Source organism: Dreissena polymorpha, chromosome 7, assembly GCF_020536995.1.
Source record: "Dreissena polymorpha isolate Duluth1 chromosome 7, UMN_Dpol_1.0, whole genome shotgun sequence".
NCBI lineage: Eukaryota > Metazoa > Mollusca > Bivalvia > Myida > Dreissenidae > Dreissena > Dreissena polymorpha.
The window spans coordinates 21668204-21687907 of NC_068361.1; the positions used below are offsets into that span (position 1 = coordinate 21668204).

At 32.9% G+C, this 19704-nt stretch overlaps 1 protein-coding gene across 10 annotated transcripts in view; it reads right to left on the minus strand.

Annotated features, from left to right (window-relative positions):
* The window catches only part of LOC127837880 (hillarin-like), a 62306-nt gene that overhangs the window by 18904 nt on the left and 23698 nt on the right, over positions 1-19704 (minus strand). The window contains exon 1 of one of the 10 annotated variants that reach the window (XM_052365323.1): positions 8783-8963. The exons of 8 other annotated variants lie outside the window; for them this stretch is intronic. The gene's annotated coding sequence lies outside the window, so the exon portion shown is untranslated. Of the gene's footprint in view, positions 1-8778; positions 8964-19704 lie in introns of those variants that run through there. One more of the 10 variants, XM_052365320.1, reaches the window with a different exon arrangement.

The following is a 19704-nucleotide window of genomic DNA, read 5'->3' on the forward strand; positions in this document are numbered from 1 at the left end:
TCAAAAATAAATTTGTCGACAAAAAAGTATTACCTTTCCGACAAATTAATTAGATGGGTTGATGTGAAGCTGTGCCGGGATGCAGTTGGGGGGGGAATATCTCGAGTTGGTTGAGAGGCAGAGAAAGACTCGGACAAGTGCAACTGACGAGGGTAGAACTGTGCCGCCAAGAATTTTGGTAGATATCATCACCCATGGAATGTGTGGTCGCAACTTTCTGCCATTAAAAGAAAAACATTTCATATTATAATAAAATAAAACAAATCCAACAGGAGATAACATTTCAAAATAGAGTGTTTTAATAACATTTTTATGGCACAACTTGAACAAATTACAACTTTAATAGACACAATATTATTAATACAAAATGAAAATGTATAAACTCCACTTTATATTAAAATAATTAAGAATTTCTTTTAACTTAAAATATTTTTATTATGGACTCGGGGCTATTTTTGCTTATTAAGGGAATATGTGTTTGTTTTCTTATTTGAGAAATTTGCGACTAAAATTTTCACAATTTAAAGAAGTTCGGGACTCAAATTTTCACAATTTAAAAAAAGTTTGCAACTCATTTTGTCACAATGTTGATCTGTGGGCGACACAATTTTGAACAGTTTTCGACACATGTTTTCAAAAAAGTTGCACAGCACGCAACTCATTTGTTCACAGTTTTCAACAGTGAATTTTTTTATGAACAGTGCGTGACTCAATTTTTTCACAATTTTGAACAGTGTGCAACTCATTTTTTAAAATTGTGAACAGTGCGCGACTCATTTTTCCACCATGTTGAATAAACAGTGCGCGACTCCTTTTTTTTCCAAATTTTGAACAGTGCGCGACTCATTTTTACAAATTTTGAACAATGCGCAACTCATGTGTTTTCACAATTTGAAGAGTTTGTGACTTATTTTTTTGTAATCTTGAATGAACAGTGCCCCACAAAATTGTCCCCCATTTTTGAACAGTGCGCAAATGATTATTCCAAATTTTGTACAGCGCGTGACATGATTTTTTCACAATTTTGAACAGTGCGCAACTCATTTTTCCACAATTTTGAATGAACAGTGCATGCTTATTTTTTTGCAAAAATTTGAACAGTGAGCAACTCATTTTACAAATTTTGTACAGCGTGTGCCTCATTTTTTCAAAATTTAATTTATGAAAAGTGTGCGACTCATTTTTCCACAATTTTGAAATCATAATGAACAGTGGCAGTGGGCAACTAATGTTTCCCACAATTTTGAACAGTGCGCGACTCATTTTTTCAAATTTTGGTACAGTGCGTGTCTCATTTTTTCACAATTTCGAACAGTGCGCAACTCATTTTTCCACAATTTTGAATAAACAGTTCGCGACAGTAGAACAACTGGCACTGATCATTGGTTCATCAGCATGAGAATGGGTGTAAAAAAATGGCACAAATAATGAAACATGTGTGTTTAAGCATGCATACATAACAATGAAACTTACCAACTATTCGGACAGGAAACATATGGTGCAGAAGCTGCGGGATTCAGCATGCTCTCCCACTGATATTATGTAGATCAGTGGTCAAACTGGCAGTCAACTTATGTTGGGATTTCCCAATTGTGAAGATATTAACCTTGGCTATCTCCAAACACAAACATGTTCATTTATTGTCAGTCAAACAGCAATTAATCCATCATGTCACCCTGACAGTCTCAAAACACGGTGCAAAACCAAAGCATTTTCGTTTCGTCTAACACACAGCTGGTAACGTCGCTGAATATTGCACAAAAGCAGCTTCATTATGAAGTTCCAGCGACTCGAAATACACGTTCTCCACCCACTTTGATTTCGCACGTGAAGGCCTGTTTTTTGGGGAAAACTGTGAACATCTCACAACTAAACGTATATTACGGAGATGGACAAGTTGAAAAATAAATCACTCTTATCACTTCCAAATTGCACACTACGTTAAAATCCCGTTCCATTTGATTATTGTATTTATTGTTTGAAATTTTCACTCTACACATTCGCTTTGAAAATAGCGGTTGGTGTGTACTCTTGGAAGTACATGTCGAATGTGTAGTCCAAATAATTAGACGTAAGCTACCCCGCTTACGATGTAAATCGACCTCATATTTATAGGAGTAGTCGAATGTGTTATTGTAAAAAAATATTGGTATTGTGTTTTTAGTGCAGAAATTGTTCTTTTAAGTTTCGATTTCTCGCTTTAGTTTTTGTATTATGTGCGTTTAAATTTGATTGATTGTTGCTTACTTTCGAACTATTTTTTTATGTGTAAATATATATGCATAGACGCTAGCGGATGTAATCAGGTTGCTACTAATTTGCATATTTATCAATGAATTTAGCGGTTGTTTGTTTTTGTTTGTTTTGTGAATATTTTCTTATTTACTTTAAAATGTGGCATAATAAATAGAATATATGGTTGGTGACTTTTGATATCATGTGATATAAGACTCGTCCGATATGGCGTGTGAAAAGGCTCGGCAAGCCTCGCCTTTTCCTACGCCATATCAGACTCGTCTTATATCACATGATATCAAAAGTCACCAACCATATATTCTCTATTTATCACCAGTCAAGTGGCGTTTTACAAATATTTCAAGTTTGACAGCAAAACACTCGCTGCTTTGTACATGCAATGGATGTAGAACGGGGTAAACCTTTCGAACTTTGTTATTTAAATAAAACAGATAACACAAGTTCTCATTGAACATCCAAAAGTATTACAACGTATTACAATTTGATATTGGGTTAAATTGTGCAATTTTTGTGTGTGCATTACATACCATATACTGCTTAGTAGATAATTAACATTTATAAATATAAATATTTTAGTAACAAGCTCGTAAATTCTTAAAGAGGCCTTTTCACGTTTTGGTAAATTGAGAAAATTAAAAAAAGTTGTTTCAGATTCGCAAATTTTCCTTTTAGTTATGATATTTGTGAGGAAACACTGAACATATACCATGCTCTAAAACATCCATTACATGCATCTTTTGACGATTTGAAAACCTGAATGATACAAAGCGTTGCAACGCGAAACGATTGAATAATTTGGAAAGTTCTGTTGTTGTCGTTATATTTTGGGAAACTACGAGGATTGCTTATATGAATAAAAAATACATGCGCTGATTACATGAGTACGGATGATCGAGTGGTCTTCGAGGGAGACTTTTTACTCCAGGACTCGAGGGGTAAGTGGTTCGAGCCCAGTTGCGGGTTACTTCGTTTTCCTTTTTTAATTGTATTCTTTTTTTAACTGGAGATGTGTAAGTCCAATGTTTACATTTATCAATATAAAGCTTTTAATGACAAACTTCAATACATGCCAAAATCTGTGAAAAGGCCCCTTTAAGAAATTAATTTTGCTATTATATCCATTAGATCTAAGTATAACAGCTGTACGACAAATGTTAAACATAATTACACTATTTAAATATATACACACTACGCAACATGTAAGACTTTATTAGTGTAACAGCAGCGATCAGACTCTTCTTATGTAGTATTAAACGTATTTTGATTTTTTAAGTAAAAATATGTTTTATACTTATTCTAATTACACATAAAAGCTAGGTTACTTTTGAAAGACTAAACGTATGTTATCAAATTTACATTTGCATGGGAGTTTTCACACTTGTGCAAACACAAAATGATCAGTTTGTACACGTTTACAGTACTAAATGTAAGTACAAGCTACATTCATTCTCCTTTATTATTTGTTAGCGTTAGAGGCAATATTGCAAGTCAGTCTGCGTTCAGTACGCTAGGAACCGTAACCCGTGACTGCCTGTGTGGATAACTGCAGTAAAATTAAGCAGACGACGAATGCTAGAAGCGTCTGCTCTAACCACCACATCTGCCTGTTTATAGTTCCCACTGGTACACTACATAGTGTGTATGTATTCAAAATTATTTAACAGCTTGTAGACAACGTTGGCCAGTCTAGTGTTTATAAATAAAATCTGTACATATCGGCTGCTTTCAGGGAAAACGGGGCTTAATGCATGTCAAATAAGATTAGACGGTGCACACTGATTAGCTGTATCAATGGCACACTCTTTATAACTTTGAATGGGTTGTGGTCATTTCAAACTTGCGATATAAAAAGCTATAACATAATTTTGAAAACTGAGTTGCGTCTTATATTATACAACAGCGAACAAATTCAGTGCCTTCAGCTCATTGATTTTATAGTTCAGTAATCAGCATCATATATTGCAGATTCCAGTTCGACTTGATGAATCTCAGGAAGAAGCCGTAATACATGTTGAAGAAGACAAAGTACTATACGTATCTACTAAAACAGAAAGTAGTTATTTAGCATCAATCAAAATGTATCATTAATAATAAATCTTATGCAGACCAAAACCGTTACAATTGGACATTACGTTAAGTTGGCAGCGTTTCGTGTGTGCTGTTAGATCGCCGCGACTTGAGTGTAAGAGTAAACTGCAACATTGCGTGTTCGTGAACATCTTAATAACAAAACAAATACAACGCATGCGGATAAGTGTTTAATCTGTGAGCATCCAAACATGATTGTGTATTATACAAACAGTTTTTCCGACGCAAATGGATTGGTATTTACTGATAATAACGCTTAAAAAAATGGCAAGTATTAATAAGTTTGGATACGTTATGCAATTCTGCATGATTACTGGTTATACTGTTTATTAAACATGAACTTAAGATTGGCATTTTTAAGACACTTTTATAACACATTAGCTAAATTATATTGCAATATTACACGCATGGCATAATATCCCATGATTAGAAAAAAAACTGTGCAAAGCATTTAACTTACGCAAATGTATGTACTGCTTTAAATTGAAAATAAGACTACTACTTAAGTCAATTAACAATGACAGTTAACGGAATGGTCCTTCATGTGTCATTATAAACGAGTTCATTTAACGAATACGCTCAATAAATATAAAAACTGGGTCATATTGCGTTATCCCTTAACCCACAATACCTCGTTTTCTTTTAGTTAAACGTTCTAGTACGATACACAGTTGAAAATTGTCCAAAAAATCTGAAGTGTAACAAATTTCTATGATAGCACTATCAATGCGGTAAAGGAAACGGGTATATCAAATACAAATGCACTATACGTAAATATCAGTCTACTCGGTCCTGGTCACGTGACATAGTGTTTACTCTATATTTATCGTACAAGCAATTGAGGAATTAATATTATTTTTCTATTTACTTTTGTAAACACAAAATCGTGTAGAAATTGTTATCATCGGCAAAAGAATGTTGTAATTGTATAGTTTACTTGAAAACAAATCCTGCGTCGAATATGTTAACCTATATAAACCGCATGATGTTTAAAAACGTTCATATAAGTACGATCATGACAAATCTAAGTATGCTAAATATTATGCTTGAGTAGTAAGGATGTAACACGGAAGACAATACTGACGATGATGATGATGATGCATTTATTGATGATAATTATGACGCGATGTTTCGATATGATGATGATGATGATGATGATGATGATGTTGTTGATGATGATGATGATGATGATGATGATGATGATGATGATGGTGGTGATGATGATGATGATGATGATGAGGAGGAGGAGGAGGAGGAGGATGGTGGTGGTGGTGGTGATGATAATGATGATGATGATGATGATGATGATGATGGTGGTGGTGGTGGTGGTGATGATAATGATGATGATGATGATGATGATGGTGTGGTGGTGGTGATGATGATGATGATGATGATGATGAGATAAATATTGAGTCCTGTAAAGGGACATACGAATTATTATCTTTAAAAATCCCGCACGTTTCGTTTAGGACAATACGGTGTTTTCACGAATATGTACTAATATACATTATATAATACACTTTAACCTTGCTTCTGAGAGACGATGTTATACAAACACCATTATAAACAGCCTACATAAAAAGTTATTAGATATACTTATCCTAAGCCAGACAAAATACACAAGTCATTGCACAGAAACGTTTCAATTTGCGTGTTCATATTTACCCAAGGACGTAATGTTTAAGGTTAGGAATGTTGATTACTTTTTTTTAAATGAAAGGAAGAAGTAATATTCTTATTGATTTTGTAAAGATCTTTTGTCATATTCGTATACTGAAAAACATGTATAGATGTGTATTAAACCAATAATTATTGTCGCTTAAGTCATCGAAATCAATGATAACTATTCTTAAGATCGCTTTATTTACCCAAAATTGATTATGTGCATCTGTTGGCAATCATTCAAATGGATAGATACACAACAATAAGTTAACATACTCCTAATATACTGCTATCAATTTAAAGAACAAAATCGTTAGAAAACGAACGGACTAGAAAATGTTAAACACAAATAACTTATACGTGCCAAAATGCAACACATTTATCATCTGAACAGAAAGTTACTGGTAAATACAATTGCGATGACGACCAAGTATGTAGTTCAGACAAAGATTTGTATAAGCAAATAAACTTCAATAACGATATAATAAAGTAAACATGGATACGAATCGTACACGAACAATGTCCATACATGTAACACGTGAATATGTTCACTAAACCAACACAGCCACATTGAGTGTGTTCACTTACATTGATATTAATGTAGGAAACATCATGCCGAGGTATTTAAAATCGCATTAATGTTAAGTTACAATTTTTTTATTAATCCAACATTAGGAAAAATAAATATGATTAAATAATGATTGAATAAGAAACTCGGAAATTAGTTATTCAAGAAGCGTTTTAAAAACAATGTTAAACTAACTTTAAACCTGTTTACAAGTTATCCGTTTTATAAAATGTTTTGACAAGTGTGTGTAACGAAATAAATATATTGATGTAAACTGTGGTAATTGTTGATTTATCTGTACATTGCCTTTTCTGAAATGTAGTTAAAACCAAAACACAACGATGATATTTCAGACCAATATTGTGCGTCGAAGATCTTGAACTGTGCCAGACAGTTGTTCGGTAATTGCACAGATAATATAAACTTAAAATATCCGTTAATTTTTCGACATAACGAAGAAAAAACTGCTAACACAGGGTGAAAAGGGTATAATAATTGCTTAGAAGATTAACATAGTTCCTGCTTCTTTAACTTAATTCGTTTCATTGTATTCATGTAAATGTCTTAAACATAGCCATATACTAATACTGATATATGGATATACGTCAGAATGGTATATTTATAACCATCGACCTGACTAACTCGTCGTCAGTGTATGTTCATCCCTAGTACCGTTGCGTCCATACAAATATTACGTGCAATCTCGCCATCCTCTAAAAAGGTATTCTTGTCGAGCAAAGACAATTGCTGTGATTTTCAAACACAATATTGCATTGATAGATGTGTGTTATATTATTTATCGAACACATATTATGTTATCAAACCTATCTGAAGCAAAATATGGTCAAGAAAAAAAGTGTATGTATGTTCACGAACGGAAACGACTTATATATGGTTTACACAGACCAAGAACAAAATATTTTCCAGTTGTATTACTTTACTTAGTGGAAATAAAATTTCGCTTTCAGAAGAATATTTTATATCAAACTTATAATTCAAATTAAAGCTGTTTTTAAATGTATCACTAGGTACGATATCGAGACGAAGTTTAAGTACTTGTTAACGATTTATCTCTATTTAAACGCACTACATTCGCCGCTCGATGTAAAGAAATGAAGAAACGATGGGCTAAACCTTTCCAACCTCGATATGAGTACTTGGAACAAATAGGCTTCAATTCACAAACACTTCAATGTGTGCGCATATTTTTTTGGCCGAGTCATACGTATTTACACTTTAAATTGTTTAATTATCGCTTGTATTCACAGCATTCAACTAAATTCTCCAACGCGCGCTTTTAAGCTTTACCTCAAATGAAAGGAACTCAGACAAAGACATTCAAATGATGTAGAAATTCAATAGCTTAAATACATTTATGAAACTGATAGTTTGTCGTCGCTGTGGTCTGAAGTAAAATAGAACTCATCCTACCTTTGGCTCTAAGCGTTTATGAACATTAGAGTATTTATATGAAACATTAAGGAGTGGTTATATAACTCAGATCAATATATTACACTTACCGTGACTTTGCCCAACGTATTATCAAAATAAATTCAAATACATTAATGGTATATTAAGTCTTCTTGTTGTTCAAAGCACTAAATGGCAATCAATTACTTCAATATTGTGCAGGCCTATGGACTTTTTACACTTTTTATTCCGCTAAAACTATCTGCTTTAACTGTATAAGAGATACAAACGGTCGCCAATCATTTCTATGTTATAGTGTTTTCTTACTATTTTACATCGTCATTGAAGTACTCCATCATTTAGCAAACCAACCAGCACATATACATGTGGATTCATACAAGTAAAATAATGCAATAATGACAAATGCAACTCTTCAAACAATATCAGAATCTCAATCCTGTTACTATCCGCGAGTTGTTTATCAAACTAAGTGACTGCACAATAGAGAGCAATCTATTAATCACCAAACATATCTTTGCATGTAGGGGCGAACTTTTCGGGATTTAATAAGATGCATATTCTAATTTAAAGAAATATAAACATTCAAAATGCAACAGAAGAACCTGCAGCCAGCAACACACACACGACAATTGTTAAATTATACGATTTCAAGAGTTATATGATAATAAATATCCATCACCACATTATAAATGTAAGTTAGACAATATGGCAAGAAAGTTAAAATAATACAATAAACAAGTATAACCTTTACTAGTCTAAAATAATAAACTTACTCACAACTTAGTATCTACACCTCAAAAATATTCACACTGGGCGAAATATCTATGTACGTATCGCTGCTTGAAACGAAGTCAGTTTTACTAATATCAACATTATATACAAGATAATATCACATCCTTTAATCTCAATACCCACAGTTTATCCTTTTGTAAAGTTAGATACTCAATAAACATTACCCCAATAAACCTTGCATTTTATGATAAGGTTTACACTGCGACGAGAAATCTGGCGAGTATTGAGTAAAACTAAAACTTAATGGCATCGTACACTGAGATATAATCGCGGGATCGGTTATTACCGATTAACGAAATCTACTGTGAAAGTCATTCAGGTATACGTATTGTATTTTGAAAGCAACTTAAATTTCTGAACTGAACTTTGTTGACGTAAACACAAGAAATTGCAAGTATCGGGAAAAGGTCAATTATCCAAATAACTGAAAAGATAAATAACTATAGCTTATACGAACGACCTTAGTCAATTTCATTTAAAACATGTTACATGTAAACGATAAAACACGTTTCAATAATGACAAAACTAAATTCTGTTAAGCTTAACATATTAACGCAGATGACAATCATGACAATGATTCCGATAATTGTGATCATGTTGTTGTTGATAAATATTGAAAAGATGAACATCACCAGCAACATTACCAGCAGCATCATGAATATCACCATCAAATCATGAGTAAAAACTTTATCAACATCATTTGCAAACACCAATTATTTCACTATTGTTATCACTATCAGAAAAAATAGCATTGAAGTTTTACCGATTTCATTTTGATATCACATCTATTTGAATTAAAGTTTCCCTGATAATTGGTATGACTTTGATACGATTCTTTGAGAATCAATTGCGTATATATGTTATGAAAGTACACTGATTATTTATGTGTAAAATATTTGCGCTATGGTATGTCGCAGTAAAACATCAACGTGACTTCTTGAATACATATGATGTTTATGACGGTAAGTCATTTTTTCCAAAAACAATTCAACTACGTTTGCGTGTGTTTATAACTTCGATAAAGCCAATAGGTCATGGTCTGTAATATATGATACAATCTACGATTGAAGATTCTTTAATAAAACAGCAAAATATACACCAGAGGTGGCGCTTATGATCGGACGTGTTTGGGAAACAATAAGGTGCCTAGGTTGTATAGCTTTTTATCATATTACGCATTTTAATTATCGGACAATATAGTTAGAGCAAGACATGATTCGAATAAAGTTCACAATTTGTCAGTAGGAATACATGGTAAAATGCGTGGACAGTTATATGTTGTGACAATGTGGCATCTGAATAAGAAACTTGATATTTGCGAGCGGTAAGATCAAATTTACAAAAGATTATAATCATTAATGGCATAAGCCATTTTCTTAAAAAAAAATATTTACGATATAATAATTATAGTGACAAGGTGTCAACTTACTAAATAGTTTTACATGTTTCCAATAAGATGCGGCCAAGAATTGCTGATGCGAAAGAAAAGGGGCTAAGAACATGAGGTGAAATACATGTATGTGAGTAGGATTAATAAATGGACACGTTATATATAATGTTTTATTATCACGACACGCGATATTATTTTGACTTCTTTATATGTCGATTAGTTAACTCGTGTACAGTTTGAATTAAATGAAATATATGAATGTTTTTTTTTTGCTAAGGATGGTATAATGTTTAGTGGAAACTAAAAGAAAAGAAAATGTCATACAAGTTTACGGCTTTTTCAATACATAAGAGTGATATAAGCTTATTTCGTTACGAAAATAGCTATTTGTGAAGGTGTCCGTTATCAGAACAGACGTACTGATATGTATGCGTAAGCACAAGAAGTTGAACCCAATTATACGATATTGCATAAACTTGAACACTATAATTAACCCACAAATTCCTAAACAAACTACGATAAGTGTGTTATATGCTTCTAAGTTCAATTTCTGGTGCGCAATTTTTTGTGTGAAACGATATTTATCAAATGATGTATTCATCTTAAAGATACGTTTAGGATTTATTGTAGGTCAATATATTTAGGCGTTTCTCAAGTGGTGTTTTACGGATATTTCAAGTTTGACAGCAATCTACACTCTACTTGATAAATGTGTTTGGATGTATATCGTATCATAGGTTAAACCTTTCCAAAATTGTTATTTACATAAATCAGAAAAACGAGTTGTCATTGATCAAGCATGAGTACGTGAACGTGTTTCACTTGTTCTTTAGTTGTCACGCCTTTTGTTTATACACAGATTGATTCGTGAAGGTAAATGTTGTGCACAATCGTACAATGTTGCTGCAAATTTAAATTTTCAATATAAAATGTTTTTAATAACAAGCAAAGATAATCTGAAGAGGTTCATTGTGCTTTTAAAAAGTTCAGATTAATGTATAACAGCAACCCGACTTATCATATATATATATATATGTCCCAATCCAATTTATTAAACTACTGAAAATGAAAGACTGTATTATTTTTAAAGCAGCGATCAGAGTATGCCAACTTAGTAATACACTGTACACATGTGTAATATAATAATCAACTTACAAAACAATGATAATGTTTTTATGAACACAATACAATATCAAATGTATATTTACATTTGCACGCTTGAGCAAAGACAAATTATTAGCATATAATACATTTTAACACATCGCAGTATACATCCAACTTGGCACGAGGAAATGAAGCTATGTATAAAACAAGTATCAGCTTCATCTCTTGCCCCTTAAGAAAGACTTCAGCAACCAGCATCAATATTACGAAATCAATTTCCACGTTATTCAACTCAGTAAGAAGCCCTAGTACAATATGTAGAATACTTAATAACATAAATATTCAATATTACATAAAGCAGTAATATCAATAAAAAATAACCATGAGTATTAAATCTCATGTAGACAAAGACATGTAATGTTTATTCGACTTATCGTTAAGTTTTCTTCGTGTCAGGCTGTTAGGTCGCCTCGAGGTTATAAAACTACAGCAAAACTATCATTTGTGCCCGTGTGTATTGTTTGGAAACATCTTACTATTTAAACACATACATCGCGTGGGGAAACGTGTCAAATCTGTTATCTGTCAATTATGATTGTGTCTATTCATAAAACAGTTTATCGGGCACGAACAGACATGCATTAACTGATTACAGGAATTGCAAAAAGAAACTAATAGACAAGTACAAATAAGTTTGGAAAGGTTTATGAACTGCTACTAAAAATATAGCTACCAATTTGGCATGTTTAAAGTAGCCTTTAATACGTTTGTAAAATATGCTGTATTGTTATACGCATGGCATAAAATGAAAGAATTAAACGAAAACAAAACGGTTTCAAAATAATAAAATTTCGCAATTTTACATGTTCAGAAGTTGCTGAAGTGTAATTCTAATTTTAAGATAAACATAAGATTACAACATGTGTCAATAAACAATCAGAACGAACGAAATGTCCCATCATGAGTCAATCTAAACGAGTGTAACAAATTACGGCATTTCTATGATAATGCTATCAATGCGATGGGATAAACGGGAATATTAACCAAATATTGATGTGCACTGTCAATACATATCGGCCTTACGCTGAGGCATATGCACGTGATCGGGTGTTAACACTATATTAATCGTAAACGCAATTGAGGCAATTATATTCTAATTTAAAAGGCAACTTCAATTTGAATAGTTGATCTTTGTTAACACGTGAAGAAACTGTTATTATTGATAAGACGAGGTCGTCATTATGTCATTGACATAAAGATGTTCCTGTGTTAAAAATATAAACCGAATTTGGTTTCATAACATTCACAAAAGTACGATAATCAATAAAAATAATTATGCTTTTATCATATTTAACTATGCAAGATGTACACGCGGATGACGAAGAGGACGGTGATGATGATGCCGATGACAGTGCTGGTAATAAAGGTGTTGCAGTTGATGATTATAATTATTATGCGCCAATTTGTAAAATCCATTACTCACTAAATCCTTTACTTATTTGACAGTATTTAAACTAAGTGATTATATTAACTGAATACATAAGTGACAAATTTACTCGGGTTTTAACGTTTAAGACACTGTACTTTGACACTGGATTATTCTCACATGAACCAGACACACATAATTGGAATTCCTCTTGATGACATTGATACAATCACAGATTCAATCCCGGTAGTAATTCTAATCCCGACCGATCCCCAACGTGTCAATGCCACAAAGATAAATTCATATCCGAAATTGATAGGATGCCCATCTATTGTGAGGAACTTTATTAAAACGATAAACACATCAAGTTGTTTTATTGAAATAAAGAAAGGCATGTGCATGAAAGCTCTGCTTGAATAAGTCACATAAATTAATGTAGATAGCATGTTAAGCCGTCATGCTATGTATGCTGTATAGTTACGTATCATATGCCCTTAAGGAACTTATGCACGAAGCAATGAAGTTTCCGACCAATAATTCATTATATAAGATTTTGACAGTATTTTACCTATTAAGAATGCATGACCATGCATAATTCTCTCATTCTCTTTATATGTTTACCAAGTTGTATAATCATATTCTGTGTTCTTTTCAAGATAATAAATGGAAAGACGGACTGACGGATAGTTGTACAGATGTATCGCCTTAAAACAGACACAAAACGACAAAAAGTCAAATACTGGTTTCATGATCATATATTGTTTATGAGTTATTGCTGTATTACGTTTTGTTCTATGTTGAAAACCGAACATCTTTCATAATTCCCAAAATGCCCTATATGATCATACCAAGGGTTGTCCAAGAATCTGTAACACTTCATAAAACATAGCCGAATCCAATTAAATGATATTAATATTTTACTGCTGTAGTAAGTTTAGGTTTTACAGATAAGCAAAGGAGGGAATTTACCGATGTACGTACATAAAACCTAAAGCTGAAGAACAATGGGTATACCAAGTTCCATATATAATAACTCGTTTTGAAGTACAATTTTAGGTTTCGTTCTATTTTAAGAAACAGTTGACTTTTGACCTTTGGGGAAGAAGGGTTTGTGTAGTAAGTTTCATGCATGTATCTTCAGTCTTTCTTAAGCAATCACGGGAACTTTTTCGGAAGGATGGACTGACGGACAGACAGACGAACGAGCGGACGGAAAGACATGACGCACAGGGGTAAACCTCCAGTACGGTGTAAGGAACTACAGAGTTTATAACTTTTAAAGCACGCAACTGTTGTTTTAAGATGTGTCACAATACTGCCCTTTTTCCAAGAATATAAACGAACGAATGCACCTTCTTAAGAAAACACAATCCTACAATATTTTACGAATTCCAATAACAAAATAATTATTAAACGAATTGTTTAAAAATATAACGCAATATATAACGCTATTTATACCCATTAACAAGAATCTTACAATACGGTATCAATGTACCAATAAGGGATCATTTGCCAATTAACTGCCGCTAACATTTACGTTACACATGTAACACATTTATCAACTGTACATAAATATACTTAAGAAATAATTCGTGTACGTTATAGTTTGTTGTCTAATAACCCACGGCCAAGTTTAGATGCGTAGAGATAAAATTATTAACAAATGATAATGTTTTTATTTCTTCCAAATTTCCATTCCTATGCATCGTAACTGGTACTTAACCTTATTACGAACTTGTACAACGCGGCATACAGCTTTCTTAAAATATCGTCAATATTAGTATAGACACTCAATGTGGTTGTGTTGATGTAGTGTAAATGTTCAATTATTGCATGCATAGACTAAGTCGACCATTTTTCTTGTACGTTTGGTATCCATGTTTACTTAATTGGCTCTTCGTTAAAGTTTATTTGCTAAAAAAAACTCTTTGTTTTGCCAACATGCCCATGAACGTATTCGGTCGTTATGGCATTTTTACATACCATTCTAACACGGAACGTGCCAAATTTCATATAAACAAAGAAGAACTTCCGGTCGTGGGTTATTCAACAACAAACTATGGGCGTATTTATGAGAGAACTTCACATACAATAGTACACAAGAAAAAAAAGGTACATTGTATAAGTCTTTAGTGAAAACCATGTTAAAATGTTCAGGGAAATAATTCAGGATTTACTAAGATCCATTTTATATTGTTATAAATTTATTGGCGTCGCTCTGGAGAGCGGCGACTAGTATGTAATGCTTATTTTTCGTTTATGGGAGAAGAAGTTATTTTACTGATCGATGTATATATTTTTGTTTTAAGAATATCTTGCATAGTGGTGATTTTTTTGTGTAAATTAGTGTAAATAAGCACTGCATTTATGCCTATTACATTTATTACAACATTTATTGCCAATAATACAAAGCTAATTTTTTTACTTAATAACTGATCCACAACTGATCACAGGGGAAAGATCACGGGACTGGGCAAAGTCGCAAAACTTTCTGGTTTTGTATAAAAACAAAACCTAAACAAAATATATTTATTTTGCGGTTTTTCTTATTTGCTTAGTTAGTGGAGAATCAATGTAGTACGATATTTGACGACCTTTCGCGCAAGCAAGTTTATTAGAAGATGTAGTGATAAGAAAACGTACAATGTTTTAGTTTATTAATAGACATATAATGACGATCGCTATACACAACTTCGCCAAATAGCAGTACATAAATGATTTCAGCCGGAATAGCTTAGTTGGGAGAGCGTTAGACTGAAGTTGTTTACGGAACAATCATCTAAAGGCCCCCGGTTTAATCCCGGGTTCCGGCACGAACGGAACAGTTCGGCGGCTGACATTTTTTTCAGTCAGGTTATTAAATATTATAAAGCTTTATTTTATGTAGACATTTTTAAATCCATTTTACCTTAATTGGACATTTTTATTAAAATTAATGGATGCCACGTGGTGACAACGTTAATTAAAATTTCTTACATCACTTAAATGTCTTATAAAAAAATGCACGTGTTTTTATATAAACACATAAATGCAAACAACACATCTATTATCCATGTATTTTTATGGTTGTCTATCATAGGCCCTAAGCACTATCCCTACCACATATAGAACGCGAAGCGCGACACTTATTATTGATTGTAACAATCATGGAGGAGCTATGTCCCAGCAACCCGTTTCCCTAGAGTCAAGCACTCCTCGGAGTTTTTCTTTTAAGAACCACATATAGAGCGCGAAGCGTGACACGTATTTCTATCCAGGTGGTATGGGCCCTTAAGCATTATCCGACCATTACGTCCATAGTTATCTTCCTTAGAATTTGAGAAATTTTAAAATCGTTGTTCGAAGTCCAAAATTTTCATCCGATGGTTCCCAAACTTGCACAGGTTTTTTTATCAATAAGGACCCAAACCAAACTCTATATGAGCAATATCGGACCATAAGACCAGAATTATGTCTCTTTGAATTTAAAAATAAAAGTGAAAAACTGCTTGGTTAGGTGATTATGTCAACATTTTTCATCAGATTCTTTCCAAACTTATTCTTCATATCAATGAGCATTTTTACCTCATTTAAAATGAGAAATATCGGGACAATAAGTCCAGAATTTTTTCTATTTAATTTGACAAAATAAACAATGTCAACTTGTTTTAAAGATTTCACAACTTTCGTCTGAATCTTTCCAAACTTGTTAAGTGTTTTTATATCAGTATTACTCGAACCCTATTGAAAATGATGAATATCGGAGCAATAAATCTATTATGATCTTTTACTGAATTTCAAAGTATTGTGAAATGCAGCTTCTTCATGCAGTTTACAGTTTTCCTTCATTTTTTTTATAATGTTTTACAGTGTACTCAACCCCTGTCGTAAATGAGCAACGTAAGCATAAGTTAAGAATCATCTCCCCTTGAAGTTGAGAAAAATATAAAATTACGCTTACAAGATGAAGCAGATTTTTTTAAACCTACACAGTTCTGTTCCATTTATGAAAACTGCACACGGATGCCAGTAAAAAAAGGAAACCAATGTAAATAATATGAACTATGAAATAGTTGGGGGTTACAACACATAATCATATATAATGGTTATTTGGGGCTTAAAACACAACATCATAAATAATGGTTATTTGGGGGTTATAACACAAAATTATAGATATTGGTTTTGCCAGTATCTTTTTCTATTTTGTTTAATATAATCGGCCAATATATTAATATTTACAGTATAAAAAAATCGTTCCATGTAACTTCATTGAGTGCCTTTTACACTGAAATTCCCGACGCCCTTTGATGCTTTGCATCAAAACTTATCTTGTATATTATATAAGCAACAGAAGAGACTGCAGTCAGCAAAAAAACCATAGAACAATCGTTTAATTATATGACATAATTAGTTTCTTGATCAAAATTACCGTCACCACATTTAAACTATTGCACAAGTTTGCACGAAATTAAAAACAATATAATGATAAGTAAACTGAAATAATTAACTTACGCACAGCTTAGTTATTACAATTCACATGTAACAAATACTCGCACTGGGCGAGAAATTCACGTTTGTTTCGCTCTAAACGAAATCATTTTAACGAATATCGGTAAAATAACTTGTATCATATCATAAAATCATAAATATCTAGAGGGTATATTTTCGTTAAAATATATACTCAATTGAAAATATTATCCGTTTGGAACGAAAACATGCGCTTTTATGATAAGGTTAAAATGCGACAAAAATCGGATCTGGTATATTTTGCGAATATTGAGTACACCTCAAATTTAATAGCATCATACTGCTGAGGCATAATCACGTGATTGGTTATTACCGATAATGCACATTTATGGAGAATGCCCTTCAGGTAATCGTTTTGTACTTTTAATGAAACTTCCATTTCTATATATACTTGTGTTGACACGCACACTTGGTTAAAGATTTTGCAATTAACGGACAGATTTTCCAAATCACTAAATAAATATAGAGCTAAACGATATGCCAATGACTTTATATAGAAATACGAGAATACGATACTACTAAAGCAAATAATGAGGACACTAATTAGTTCATGCGTAGCATGTTAACGCGGATTATTGTGATGAATATAATGCACATTAGTTGAAAAGAGTGATGCTGCTGTTGTTGAAAAAGAACGAAGGGTGGGGGGGGGGCTTTTATCTCGACTTTACTCAATGCGAATTTTCTTTACGGGAGCCGTAATTTTGTGACCCGAATTTATGAACTGAACACGAATATACTGGTAAATACAAATGCGATGAGGACCAAAAATGTAAGAATTAATAACGCAAAAATGTCGGAATGAGTCCATGCGTGCGATACTTTAATATTTACATTATATCAATACACCCGCGCAGAGTGAATACGCTAATATTGTCAATGTTTAATCAAAACATAATGCTATGGTGTCAAGTTCGTACTATTACCGATCAATATCTATTGCATTAAGATGTATACGAATGGAAAATAAGAACAAATTAATATAGATTGAAAAAATGATTACAAGAAAAATCGGAAAATATTGTTTTAAAACGCGTTTAAATAAAAGTGCAAAATTTCCTCAAAGAAGTTGACAATTTTTACGTTAAATAACACTCTTTTATAAGGGTTTTTAACAAAATGCTTTTATTGAAAATAACGGTGATAATTGTTGACTAATTTGTAAATTCCCTTTTCTAAAATGCTTTTTTTTTAAACCGAAAACAATACTACTTCAGAAAAATGTATGATGCAACGATTATATTTATCTGTTTTAGAAAGCTGTTCGGTAACAGCACAGAGAAATGATGCATATTCGCTGAAGAGTAAACTATCTCATTCAACACAAAGGCTATTTATTAGGGCACGCCGTTATCCAAAACCCCTATTGCATAATCCGATCTACCCAGTCAACAATAACACTTAGACTCGTCAACTATGCAATACCATTGCCCTCGTGCAGACTCGATATTTCTCGCGCTTGTTGCATATCCGAGAAAGTCGCTGGTTTGCACAATTCTAAATGTTTCACCCTCCCTCCCACTTATATACTTATCGTAACGCGATGTGTTATTTTCCAGTGTTGTCTTGTTGTACGAGCTTCCTTAAAAACCTACATCGTCATGGCTGGGAACGTGCGGAACACCGCCAGTCTGTCAAGTGGGCTACACAGTAGGGCTTTGACGAAACGATCCTGCGTAATTGACTGTACCAGTGTTGGAGAACAAATTATGTTTATCGGTATAGTTTCGATGAACACACTTCCCATTTGTCAGGAAGGGGGATAAAACTGTGTACTTAAATTTCCCGCCGTTTTCAGGAGAATCTGTGTAATACAAATGACCCCAGCCTTGATATTTAAATACCAAACCTTTAAAATAATAAATCGTGTATTTAAACTTGTTCGTTTGTCATTGAAAAATAGAGACTGTACACATATCCGTTAATTGCACGAAAAACCCGATAGCAAAGTATGAACATAGGGTATAAATGACTTATAATTGGCTGGGAAAATTACGATTCCCGCTCCTTAAGTCAATTAGGGTAATACAAAAGTAATTTGTTCTTAAATTAGGAGTACATGCATAGTTGAATATGAACACTATATCAATACAACCGTATTGAGTCTGTACAAGTAAACTATAACGGAAGCGTGTAACAGAACAAGACATAGTTATTCAGACGTGTGAAACGAAACGCTTACATACAAATTAATAATACAAAAAGGGTATGTACACAAGGGCAACCTTTTTATGCTAATTTGTTTACAAAAGTTATAAGCAAACTGTGTACTATACATTATATCGCATGCATTGCATGTACAATATTTTGTATCAAACTAAAGATTCAAATTTATGCTATTGTTATTTATCATCAGATAAAATATCTAGACGTATTGTTTAGTACCAGTGTGTGATCAATCGACATTTAAAATCAAAAGATGTGTTCCCTGACGTAAAGTGATGAATAATTTGACAAAAGGGGCTTCGGTAAACAAACATG